This window comes from Oncorhynchus mykiss, chromosome 15 (genome assembly GCF_013265735.2).
Source record: "Oncorhynchus mykiss isolate Arlee chromosome 15, USDA_OmykA_1.1, whole genome shotgun sequence".
Taxonomy (NCBI): Eukaryota; Metazoa; Chordata; class Actinopteri; order Salmoniformes; family Salmonidae; genus Oncorhynchus; species Oncorhynchus mykiss.
Genome location: NC_048579.1, coordinates 9,197,566 through 9,209,668, shown reverse-complemented (window position 1 = coordinate 9,209,668; position 12,103 = coordinate 9,197,566).

Here is a 12,103-nt window from a genome sequence, read left to right as displayed (position 1 = left end):
TATTACCATCAGACTGTTGTATAGCTTCTATTACCAGACGATCAGACTGTTGAACAGCTTCTATTACCATCAGACTGTTGAACAGCTTCAATTACCATCAGACTGTTGAACAGCTTGTATTACTATCAGACTGTTGAACAGCTTCTATCACCATCAGACTGTTGAACAGCTTCAATTACCATCACTGTTGAACAGCCTCAATTACCATTGGACTGTTGAACAGCTTCAATTACCATAAGACTGTTGAACAGCTTCTATTACCATCATCCTGTTGAACAGCTTCTATTACCATCATCCTGTTGAACAGCTTCTATTAACATTAGACTGTTAAAAAGCTTCTATTACCATCATCCTGTTGAACAGCTTCAATTACCAGACCATCAGACTGTTGAATAGCTTCTATTACCATCAGACTGTTGAATAGCTTCTATTACCAGACCATCAGACTGTTGAACAGCTTCTATTACCATCAGACTGTTGAACAGCTTGTATTACTATCAGACTGTTGAACAGCTTCAATTACCATCAGTCTGTTGAACAGCTTCAATGACCATCAGACTGTTGAACAGTTTCAATTACCATCACTGTTGAACAGCCTCAATTACCATCAGACTGTTGAACAGCTTCTATTACCAGACCACCAGACTCTTGAACAGCTTCTATTACCATCAGACTGTTGAATAGCTTCTATTACCAGACCATCAGACTCTTGAACAGCTTCTATTACCATCAGACTGTTGAACAGCTTGTATTACCATCGGACTGTTGAACAGCTTCAAATACCATCAGACTGTTGAACAGCTTCTATTACCATCAGACTGTTGAACGGCTTCTATTACCATGAGACTGTTGAACAGCTTCAATTACCATCAGACTGTTGAACAGCTTCTATTACCATCAGACTGTTGAACAGATTCTATTACCATCAGACTGTTGAATAGCTTCTATTACCAGACCATCAGACTCTTGAACAGCTTCTATTACCATCAGACTGTTGAACAGCTTGTATTACCATCGGACTGTTGAACAGCTTCAATTACCATCAGACTGTTGAACAGCTTCTATTACCATCAGACTGTTGAACAGCTTCTATTACCATGAGACTGTTGAATAGCTTCAATTACCATCAGACTGTTGAACAGCTTGTATTACTATCAGACTGTTGAACAGCTTGTATTACCATCAGACTGTTGAACAGCTTATATTACCATCAGACTGTTGAATAGCTTCTATTACCAGACCATCAGACTCTTGAACAGCTTCCATTACCATCAGACTGTTGAACAGCTTGTATTACTATCAGACTGTTGAACAGCTTCTATTACCATCAGACTGTTGAACAGTTTCAATTACCATCACTGTTGAACAGCCTCAATTACCATCGGACTGTTGAACAGCTTCTATTACCATCAGACTGTTGAACAGCTACAATTACCATCAGACTGTTGAACAGCTTCAATTACCATCAGACTGTTGAACAGCTTCTATTAGCATCAGACTGTTGAACAGTTTCAATTACCATCACTGTTGAACAGCCTCAATTACCATCGGACTGTTGAACAGCTTCCATTACCATCAGACTGTTGAACAGCTTCAATTACCATCAGACTGTTGAACAGCTTCTATTACCATCAGACTGTTGAACAGCTTCTATTACCATCAGACTGTTGAACAGCTTCAATTACCATCAGACTGTTGAACAGCTTCTATTACCATCAGACTGTTGAACAGCTTCTATTACCATCAGACTGTTGAACAGCTTATATCACCAGACCATCAGACTGCTGAACAGCTTCAATTACCATCACTGTTGAACAGCCTCAATTACCATCAGACTGTTGAACAGCTTCTATTACCATCAGACTGTTGAACAGCTTATATCACCAGACCATCAGACTGTTGAACAGCTTCAATTACCATCACTGTTGAACAGCCTCAATTACCATCAGACTGTTGAGCAGCTTCTATTACCATCAGACTGTTGAACAGCTTCAATTACCATCAGACTGTTGAACAGCTTCTATTACCATCAGACTGTTGAACAGCTTATATCACCAGACCATCAGACTGTTGAACAGCTTCAATTACCATCACTGTTGAACAGCCTCAATTACCATCGGACTGTTGAACAGCTTCAATTACCATCAGACTGTTGAACAGCTTCTATTACCATCAGACTGTTAAACAGCTGCTATTACCATCAGACTGTTGAATAGCTTCAATTACCATCAGACTGTTGAACAGCTTCAATTACCATCAGACTGTTGAACAGCTTCTATTACCATCAGACTGTTGAACAGCTTCAATTACCATCAGACTGTTGAACAGCTTCTATTACCATCAGACTGTTGAACAGCTTCAATTACCATCAGACTGTTGAACAGCTTCAATTACCATCAGACTATTGAACAGCTTCAATTACCATCAGACTGTTGAACAGCTTTTATTACCATCAGACTGTTGAACAGCTTCTATCACCATCAGACTGTTGAACAGCTTCTATTACCATCAGACTGTTGAACAGCTTCTATTACCATCAGACTGTTGAACAGCTTCTATTACCAGACCATCAGACTGTTGAACAGCTTCAATTACCATCACTGTTGAACAGCCTCAATTACCATCAGACTGTTGAACAGCTTCTATTACCATCAGACTGTTGAACAGCTTATATCACCAGACCATCAGACTGTTGAACAGCTTCAATTACCTTCACTGTTGAACAGCCTCAATTACCATCAGACTGTTGAGCAGCTTCTATTACCATCAGACTGTTGAACAGCTTCAATTACCATCAGACTGTTGAACAGCTTCAATTACCATCAGACTGTTGAACAGCTTTTATTACCATCAGACTGTTGAACAGCTTCTATCACCATCAGACTGTTGAACAGCTTATATCACCAGACCATCAGACTGTTGAACAGCTTCAATTACCATCACTGTTGAACAGCCTCAATTACCATCGGACTGTTGAACAGCTTCAATTACCATCAGACTGTTGAACAGCTTCTATTACCATCAGACTGTTAAACAGCTGCTATTACCATCAGACTGTTGAATAGCTTCAATTACCATCAGACTGTTGAACAGCTTCAATTACCATCAGACTGTTGAACAGCTTCTATTACCATCAGACTGTTGAACAGCTTCAATTACCATCAGACTGTTGAACAGCTTCTATTACCATCAGACTGTTGAACAGCTTCAATTACCATCAGACTGTTGAACAGCTTCAATTACCATCAGACTGTTGAACAGCTTCAATTACCATCAGACTGTTGAACAGCTTTTATTACCATCAGACTGTTGAACAGCTTCTATCACCATCAGACTGTTGAACAGCTTCTATTACCATCAGACTGTTGAACAGCTTCTATTACCATCAGACTGTTGAACAGCTTCAATTACCATCAGACTGTTGAACAGCTTCAATTACCATCAGACTGTTGAACAGCTTCAATTACCATCAAACTGTTGAACAGCTTCTATTACCATCAGACTGTTGAACAGCTTCTATCACCATCAGACTGTTGAACAGCTTCTATTACCATCAGACTGTTGAACAGGTTCTATTACCATCAGACTGTTGAACAGCTTCTATCACCAGACCATCAGACTGTTGAACAACCATCAGCTAGCCAGCTAACTGCCCGGTGCTCAGCCCTGCACATTGAGACATATTCCCCAAGTATCCATGTATTACATGGAGTCACTGAATTCTGGTCACCTCACATTATGTTTACATAGTGTTGTCTACTCACTGTGTATGCATGTACTGTGTTCTCCACATAACTCATCATAATTTACATACCATTTTCTTTCCAAGTGATATACTGTCTATGCACAACAGGTTTTTACATTATGATTTGTCACATACTCTGGTCACCCTTCCTCTGTTTTCTTTCTCTGTCTCTTCCTTCCCCTTGTCTGTTGAGTGAAAATATGCCAAACACACATACTGTAACACACTCTCCTTGGACAGGTTGCATAAGCCACCCACCCACACACACACACACACACACACACACACACACACAAACAAACAGCTGGCCTTCTGTTACCTGGTCTCTTGCGGCAGGCAAGACTCCGTGTGTGCCTCGTAGATAATGTGATTTGTGCAATAGTGCTTCTGTGTGTTCTGTAATTAATATCAGACATGAGGTGAGAGATGTGGGGTGGTACACGCTGCCAGCCGCCTGCGTGCCGTACGTACACACACCTTGAGATGTGTTCCAACATCATCTGACAGATCACGACTAACATTTGAACTTTAACGTCGCCACCGCATCATTTTTCAGACAACTCATTGCTCTGTTGTAGCAATTGTCCATTTTTAATTGACAAACAAAAAGACATATGGAGGGTTGGAAATTATGCAGACCATTGCATTGATGGAAGCTGCACTGTATTTGTAATATCAAACCTGATCTACCCCCCCCCCCCCCCCACCCCATTTTGTTTTATAATAATACAATTAAAAGCAATGATCCATGCTGTCTTGATGTACGGTAATATCGGTGCTGTATCTTACCCTCATTATGCACATCCCATACCTCCCTCACTTCCTGTATCCTCCCTGTCTTGGGAATATCCAGACACAGCTGAATACAGCTCCACTACTGTCCCCAGGTATGCCTGAGATATTTCCTCTGTTACCTTTTTTTCCAGCCCCATCTCCTTTGTTCAGCTAGATCCATATATGAAGTTTCTTCTCTTCTCTTGGCATTTTTTCTCCGTCTGTTTCCCACTTTTCCAGCAGGCATGTCACGTTTCCGTGCTGTCTCTGCTGTTCCACTTCCTGTGCTTGGGCCTGGAAACGAAAACGCAAAAATGTCAGCCTCTCGCTAACTATAAGCTTCTACACATAACATGACTAGTGATGGTGTTACAGAACATGACTAGTGATGGTGTTACAGAACATGACTAGTGATGGTGTTACAGAACATGACTAGTGATGGTGTTACAGAACATGACTAGTGATGGTGTTACAGAACATGACTAGTGATGGAGTTACAGAACATGACTAGTGATGGTGTTACAGAACATGACTAATGATGGTGTTACAGAACATGACTAGTGATGGAGTTACAGAACATGACTAGTGATGGAGTTACAGAACATGACTAGCGATGGAGTTACAGAACATGACTAGTGATGGAGTTACAGAACATGACTAGTGATGGAGTTACAGTACATGACTAGTGATGGAGTTACAGAACATGACTAGTGATGGAGTTACAGAACATGACTAGTGATGGAGTTACAGAACATGACTAGTGATGGAGTTACAGAACATGACTAGTGATGGTGTTACAGAACATGACTAGTGATGGTGTTACAGAACATGACTAGTGATGGTGTTACAGAACATGACTAGTGATGGTGTTACAGAACATGACTAGTGATGGAGTTACAGAACATGACTAGTGATGGTGTTACAGAACATGACTAATGATGGTGTTACAGAACATGACTAGTGATGGAGTTACAGAACATGACTAGTGATGGAGTTACAGAACATGACTAGCGATGGAGTTACAGAACATGACTAGTGACGGTGTTACAGAACATGACTAGTGATGGAGTTACAGGACATGACTAGTGATGGAGTTACAGAACATGACTAGTGATGGAGTTACAGAACATGACTAGTGATGGAGTTACAGAACATGACTAGTGATGGAGTTACAGAACATGACTAGCGATGGAGTTACAGAACATGACTAGTGACGGTGTTACAGAACATGACTAGTGATGGAGTTACAGGACATGACTAGTGATGGAGTTACAGAACATGACTAGTGATGGAGTTACAGAACATGACTAGTGATGGAGTTACAGAACATGACTAGTGATGGAGTTACAGAACATGACTAGTGATGGAGTTACAGAACATGACTAGTGATGGAGTTACAGAACATGACTAGTGACGGTGTTACAGAACATGACTAGTGATGGAGTTACAGAACATGACTAGTGATGGAGTTACAGAACATGACTAGTGACGGTGTTACAGAACATGACTAGTGATGGAGTTACAGAACATGACTAGTGATGGAGTTACAGAACATGACTAGTGATGGAGTTACAGAACATGACTAGTGATGGAGTTACAGAACATGACTAGTGATGGAGTTACAGAACATGACTAGTGATGGAGTTACAGAACATGACTAGCGATGGAGTTACAGAACATGACTAGCGATGGAGTTACAGAACATGACTAGTGATGGAGTTACAGAACATGACTAGTGATGGAGTTACAGAACATGACTAGTGATGGTGTTACAGAACATGACTAGTGATGGTGTTACAGAACATGACTAGTGATGGTGTTACAGAACATGACTAGTGATGGTGTTACAGAACATGACTAGTGATGGAGTTACAGAACATGACTAGTGATGGAGTTACAGAACATGACTAGTGACGGTGTTACAGAACATGACTAGTGATGGAGTTACAGAACATGACTAGTGATGGTGTTACAGAACATGACTAGTGATGGAGTTACAGAACATGACTAGTGATGGAGTTACAGAACATGACTAGTGATGGAGTTACAGAACATGACTAGTGATGGAGTTACAGAACATGACTAGCGATGGAGTTACAGAACATGACTAGTGATGGAGTTACAGAACATGACTAGTGATGGTGTTACAGAACATGACTAGTGATGGAGTTACAGAACATGAATAGTGATGGTGTTACAGAACATGACTAGTGATGGAGTTACAGAACATGACTAGCGATGGAGTTACAGAACATGACTAGTGATGGAGTTACAGAACATGACTAGTGATGGTGTTACAGAACATGACTAGTGATGGAGTTACAGAACATGACTAGTGATGGTGTTACAGAACATGACTAGTGATGGAGTTACAGAACATGACTAGTGATGGAGTTACAGAACATGACTAGTGATGGAGTTACAGAACATGACTAGTGATGGAGTTACAGAACATGACTAGCGATGGAGTTACAGAACATGACTAGTGATGGAGTTACAGAACATGACTAGTGATGGTGTTACAGAACATGACTAGTGATGGAGTTACAGAACATGACTAGTGATGGTGTTACAGAACATGACTAGTGATGGTGTTACAGAACATGACTAATGATGGTGTTACAGAACATGACTAGTGATGGAGTTACAGAACATGACTAGTGATGGTGTTACAGAACATGACTAGTGATGGAGTTACAGAACATGACTAGTGATGGTGTTACAGAACATGACTAATGATGGTGTTACAGAACATGACTAGTGATGGAGTTACAGAACATGACTAGTGATGGTGTTACAGAACATGACTAGTGATGGAGTTACAGAACATGACTAGTGATGGAGTTACAGAACATGACTAGTGATGGTGTTACAGAACATGACTAGTGATGGAGTTACAGAACATGACTAGTGATGGTGTTACAGAACATGACTAGTGATGGTGTTACAGAACATGACTAGTGATGGAGTTACAGAACATGACTAGTGATGGAGTTACAGAACATGACTAGTGATGGTGTTACAGAACATGACTAGTGATGGAGTTACAGAACATGACTAGTGATGGAGTTACAGAACATGACTAGTGATGGTGTTACAGAACATGACTAGTGATGGAGTTACAGAACATGACTAGTGATGGTGTTACAGAACATGACTAGTGATGGAGTTACAGAACATGACTAGTGATGGAGTTACAGAACATGACTAGTGATGGTGTTACAGAACATGACTAGTGATGGTGTTACAGAACATGACTAGTGACGGTGTTACAGAACATGACTAGTGATGGAGTTACAGAACATGACTAGTGATGGAGTTACAGAACATGACTAGTGATGGAGTTACAGAACATGACTAGTGATGGAGTTACAGAACATGACTAGTGATGGTGTTACAGAACATGACTAGTGATGGAGTTACAGAACATGACTAGTGATGGAGTTACAGAACATGACTAGTGATGGAGTTACAGAACATGACTAGTGATGGAGTTACAGAACATGACTAGCGATGGAGTTACAGAACATGACTAGTGATGGTGTTACAGAACATGACTAATGATGGTGTTACAGAACATGACTAGTGATGGAGTTACAGAACATGACTAGTGATGGAGTTACAGAACATGACTAGTGATGGAGTTACAGAACATGACTAGTGATGGAGTTACAGAACATGACTAGTGATGGAGTTACAGAACATGACTAATGATGGTGTTACAGAACATGACTAGCGATGGAGTTACAGAACATGACTAGTGACGGTGTTACAGAACATGACTAGTGATGGAGTTACAGGACATGACTAGTGATGGAGTTACAGAACATGACTAGTGATGGAGTTACAGAACATGACTAGTGATGGAGTTACAGAACATGACTAGTGATGGAGTTACAGAACATGACTAGTGATGGAGTTACAGAACATGACTAGTGATGGTGTTACAGAACATGACTAGTGATGGAGTTACAGAACATGACTAGTGATGGAGTTACAGAACATGACTAGTGATGGAGTTACAGAACATGACTAGTGATGGAGTTACAGAACATGACTAGTGATGGAGTTACAGAACATGACTAGTGATGGTGTTACAGAACATGACTAGTGATGGTGTTACAGAACATGACTAGTGATGGAGTTACAGAACATGACTAGTGATGGAGTTACAGGACATGACTAGTGATGGTGTTACAGAACATGACTAGTGATGGAGTTACAGGACATGACTAATGATGGTGTTACAGAACATGACTAGCGATGGAGTTACAGAACATGACTAGCGATGGAGTTACAGAACATGACTAGTGATGGTGTTACAGAACATGACTAGCGATGGAGTTACAGAACATGAATGTGGTTAAATGCACAAAATGTACATTAAATGGTTGTTTATAAGAATTCATTTGTCTTCCCTCAAAGACAGGAAGCAATTCTACTTCCTGTTCTATCGAACTCTCGACGGTGAAAAGCATTGTTAATGATACACTCCCTAAAGTCTCTGTTTCGTTTTGATGTCTCCTTTAACTCTTCGAAAACAAGACATTATACCTTTTGACCAAAAGGACCACTAGCGGCATATTAACAAGTAATATACCGGATAGACGTTCTGATACATCACCTCAGAGTCACATCATTAGGACCGTCTGCTTCCTAACAACAAGACTTGGGTTGGGAAGTTCTCCTATCAGAAGAAGCATTCGTAGCTAACACAATTTCCGTGTTTATTATGTGTTGCCATAGCCTTCTGGCTCCTCAGGCTCAGTCCTGTCATTATTTTTACATTATGCCTTGTCCTGGAGGCATACAATTCAAGTTGAATATTAGTTAATAATTTAGCAACGTTGACTCCCTGCATTACAATAGTAATGCATAATTGGGAATTGTTCTGTAATAACGTACAATGAAGGAATGAAGATATGCACACAAACCGATCATGTTAAAAAGTTAGAAACTGCAGATGAGTAAGCTAGATGTGCTACCTGACTAAAGATGATTTATGTGAACGAAAAAAATAACCAAAACACTGTGTCGTGTATATCCTTTTGATAACTTAGTGATAACAGGTTAGTGAAAGTGGGTGAAAGCGTAAAGACACACTATGGTGTTGAATAATTAACATAATAGGAATAACTGAGATAATGACAATTAATTGGATAGTTGACACACCAGTGAAATGAATAGCAAGTAGGGTATCACATAAGATATGGAATAAAAGGTCCCATTTAGCCTGGTATCATCTAATGCAACGACTAAATCATACCCTCATGTCCAGGCCATTTTAGGTCCACGGCTCCTATCAAAATATGTTTGATTATTTCTAGTTTAGCTGCATTGCAGTACCCCCTCTTGAGAAAGTTTTTTTTATAGATTTGCCCTCAAAAAAACATTTATCAGTCCTTTGTTTAGTTGTTTTAGTTTTGTGTGTGTTGTTGTTGTTGCAGTGTTTTTAGAATTATGCAGTTCTCAGCTCTTTTTTGGTTGTTCCTCTGAAATAGTTTCTTACATGACACAACTGCCTAATGAGAGCCCTCTCTCTGGTTACCATGGAGACAGTCGCAAAACTGTCAAGTTCTCCGACTGTCAAAGAGGCACTTTCAACACGACATCTCCTCTTCTCTTGGAAAGTGCACGTTTCATTTTTCAGCCGAATTCAGCCGGATTGTGAACTGTTTTCATCAAAACACAGAGACGCTCTGGAGATTCATCAAAACACAGAGACGCTCTGGAGATCCATCTAAACACACAGTCACTCTGGAGATCCATCTAAACACACTGTCACTCAGAAGATCCATCTAAACACACAGTCACTCTGGAGATCCATCAAAACACACAGTCACTCAGAAGATCCATCTAAACACACAGTCACTCTGGAGATTCATCAAAACACATAGTCACTCTGGATATTCATCTAAACAAACAGTCACTCTGAAGTTTAATCTAAACACACAGTCACTGGAGATTCATCAAAACACAGTCACTCTGGAGATTCATCAAAACACACAGTCACTCTGAATATTCATCTAAACACACAGTCACTCTGAAGTTTAATCTAAACACACAGTCACTCTGGAGATTCATCAAAACACACAGTCACTCTGGAGATTCATCAAAACACACAGTCACTCTGGAGATTCATCAAAACACACAGTCACTCTGGATATTCATCTAAACACACAGTCACTCTGAAGTTTAATCTAAACACACAGTCACTCTGGAGATTCATCAAAACACACAGTCACTCTGGAGATTCATCAAAACACACAGTCACTCTGAAGTTTAATCTAAACACACAGTCACTCTAGATATTCATCAAAACACACAGTCACTCTGGAGATTCATCAAAACACACAGTCACTCTGGAGATTCATCAAAACACACAGTCACTCTGGAGATTCATCAAAACACACAGTCACTCTGGAGATTCATCAAAACACACAGTCACTCTGGAGATTCATCAAAACACACAGTCACTCTGGAGATTCATCAAAACACACAGTCACTCTGGAGATTCATCTAAACACACAGCCACTCTGGAGATTCATCAAAACACACAGTCACTCTGGATATTCATCAAAACACACAGTCACTCTGGATATTCATCTAAACACACATTCACTCTGAAGTTTAATCTAAACACACAGTCACTCTGGAGATTCATCAAAACACACAGTCACTCTGGAGATTCATCAAAACACACAGTCACTCTGAAGATTCATCAAAACACACAGTCACTCTGAAGATTAATCAAAACACACAGTCACTCTGGAGATTCATCAAAACACACAGTCACTCTGGATATTCATCCTAACACACAGTCACTCTGGAGATTCATCAAAACACACAGTCACTCTGGATATTCATCTAAACACACAGTCACTCTGGAGATTCATCAAAACACAGAGACGCTCTGGAGATTCATCAAAACACACAGTCACTCTGAAGTTTAATCTAAACACACAGTCACTCTGGAGATTCATCTAAACACACAGTCACTCTGGAGATCCATCTAAACACACAGTCACTCTGGAGATCCATCTAAACACACAGTCACTCTGGAGATTCATCAAATCACACAGTCACTCTGGAGATTCATCAAAACACACAGTCACTCTGGATATTCATCTAAACACACAGTCACTCTAGATATTCATCTAAACACACAGTCACTCTGGATATTCATCTAAACAAAAAGTCACTCTGAAGTTTAATCTAAACACACAGTCACTCTGGAGAGTCATCAAAACACACAGTCACTCTGGAGATTCATCTAAACACACAGTCACTCTGGAGATTCATCAAAACACACAGTCACTCTGAAGATTCATCAAAACACACAGTCACTCTGGATATTCATCTAATTACACAGTCACTCTGGAGATTCATCAAAACACACAGTCACTCTGGATATTCATCTGAACACACAGTCACTCTGAAGTTTATTCTAAACACACAGTCACTCTGGAGATTCATCCAAACACACAGTCACTCTGGAGATTCATCAAAACACACAGTCACTCTAAAGATTCATCAAAACACAGTCACTCTGGAGATTCATGAAAACACATAGTCACTCTAGAT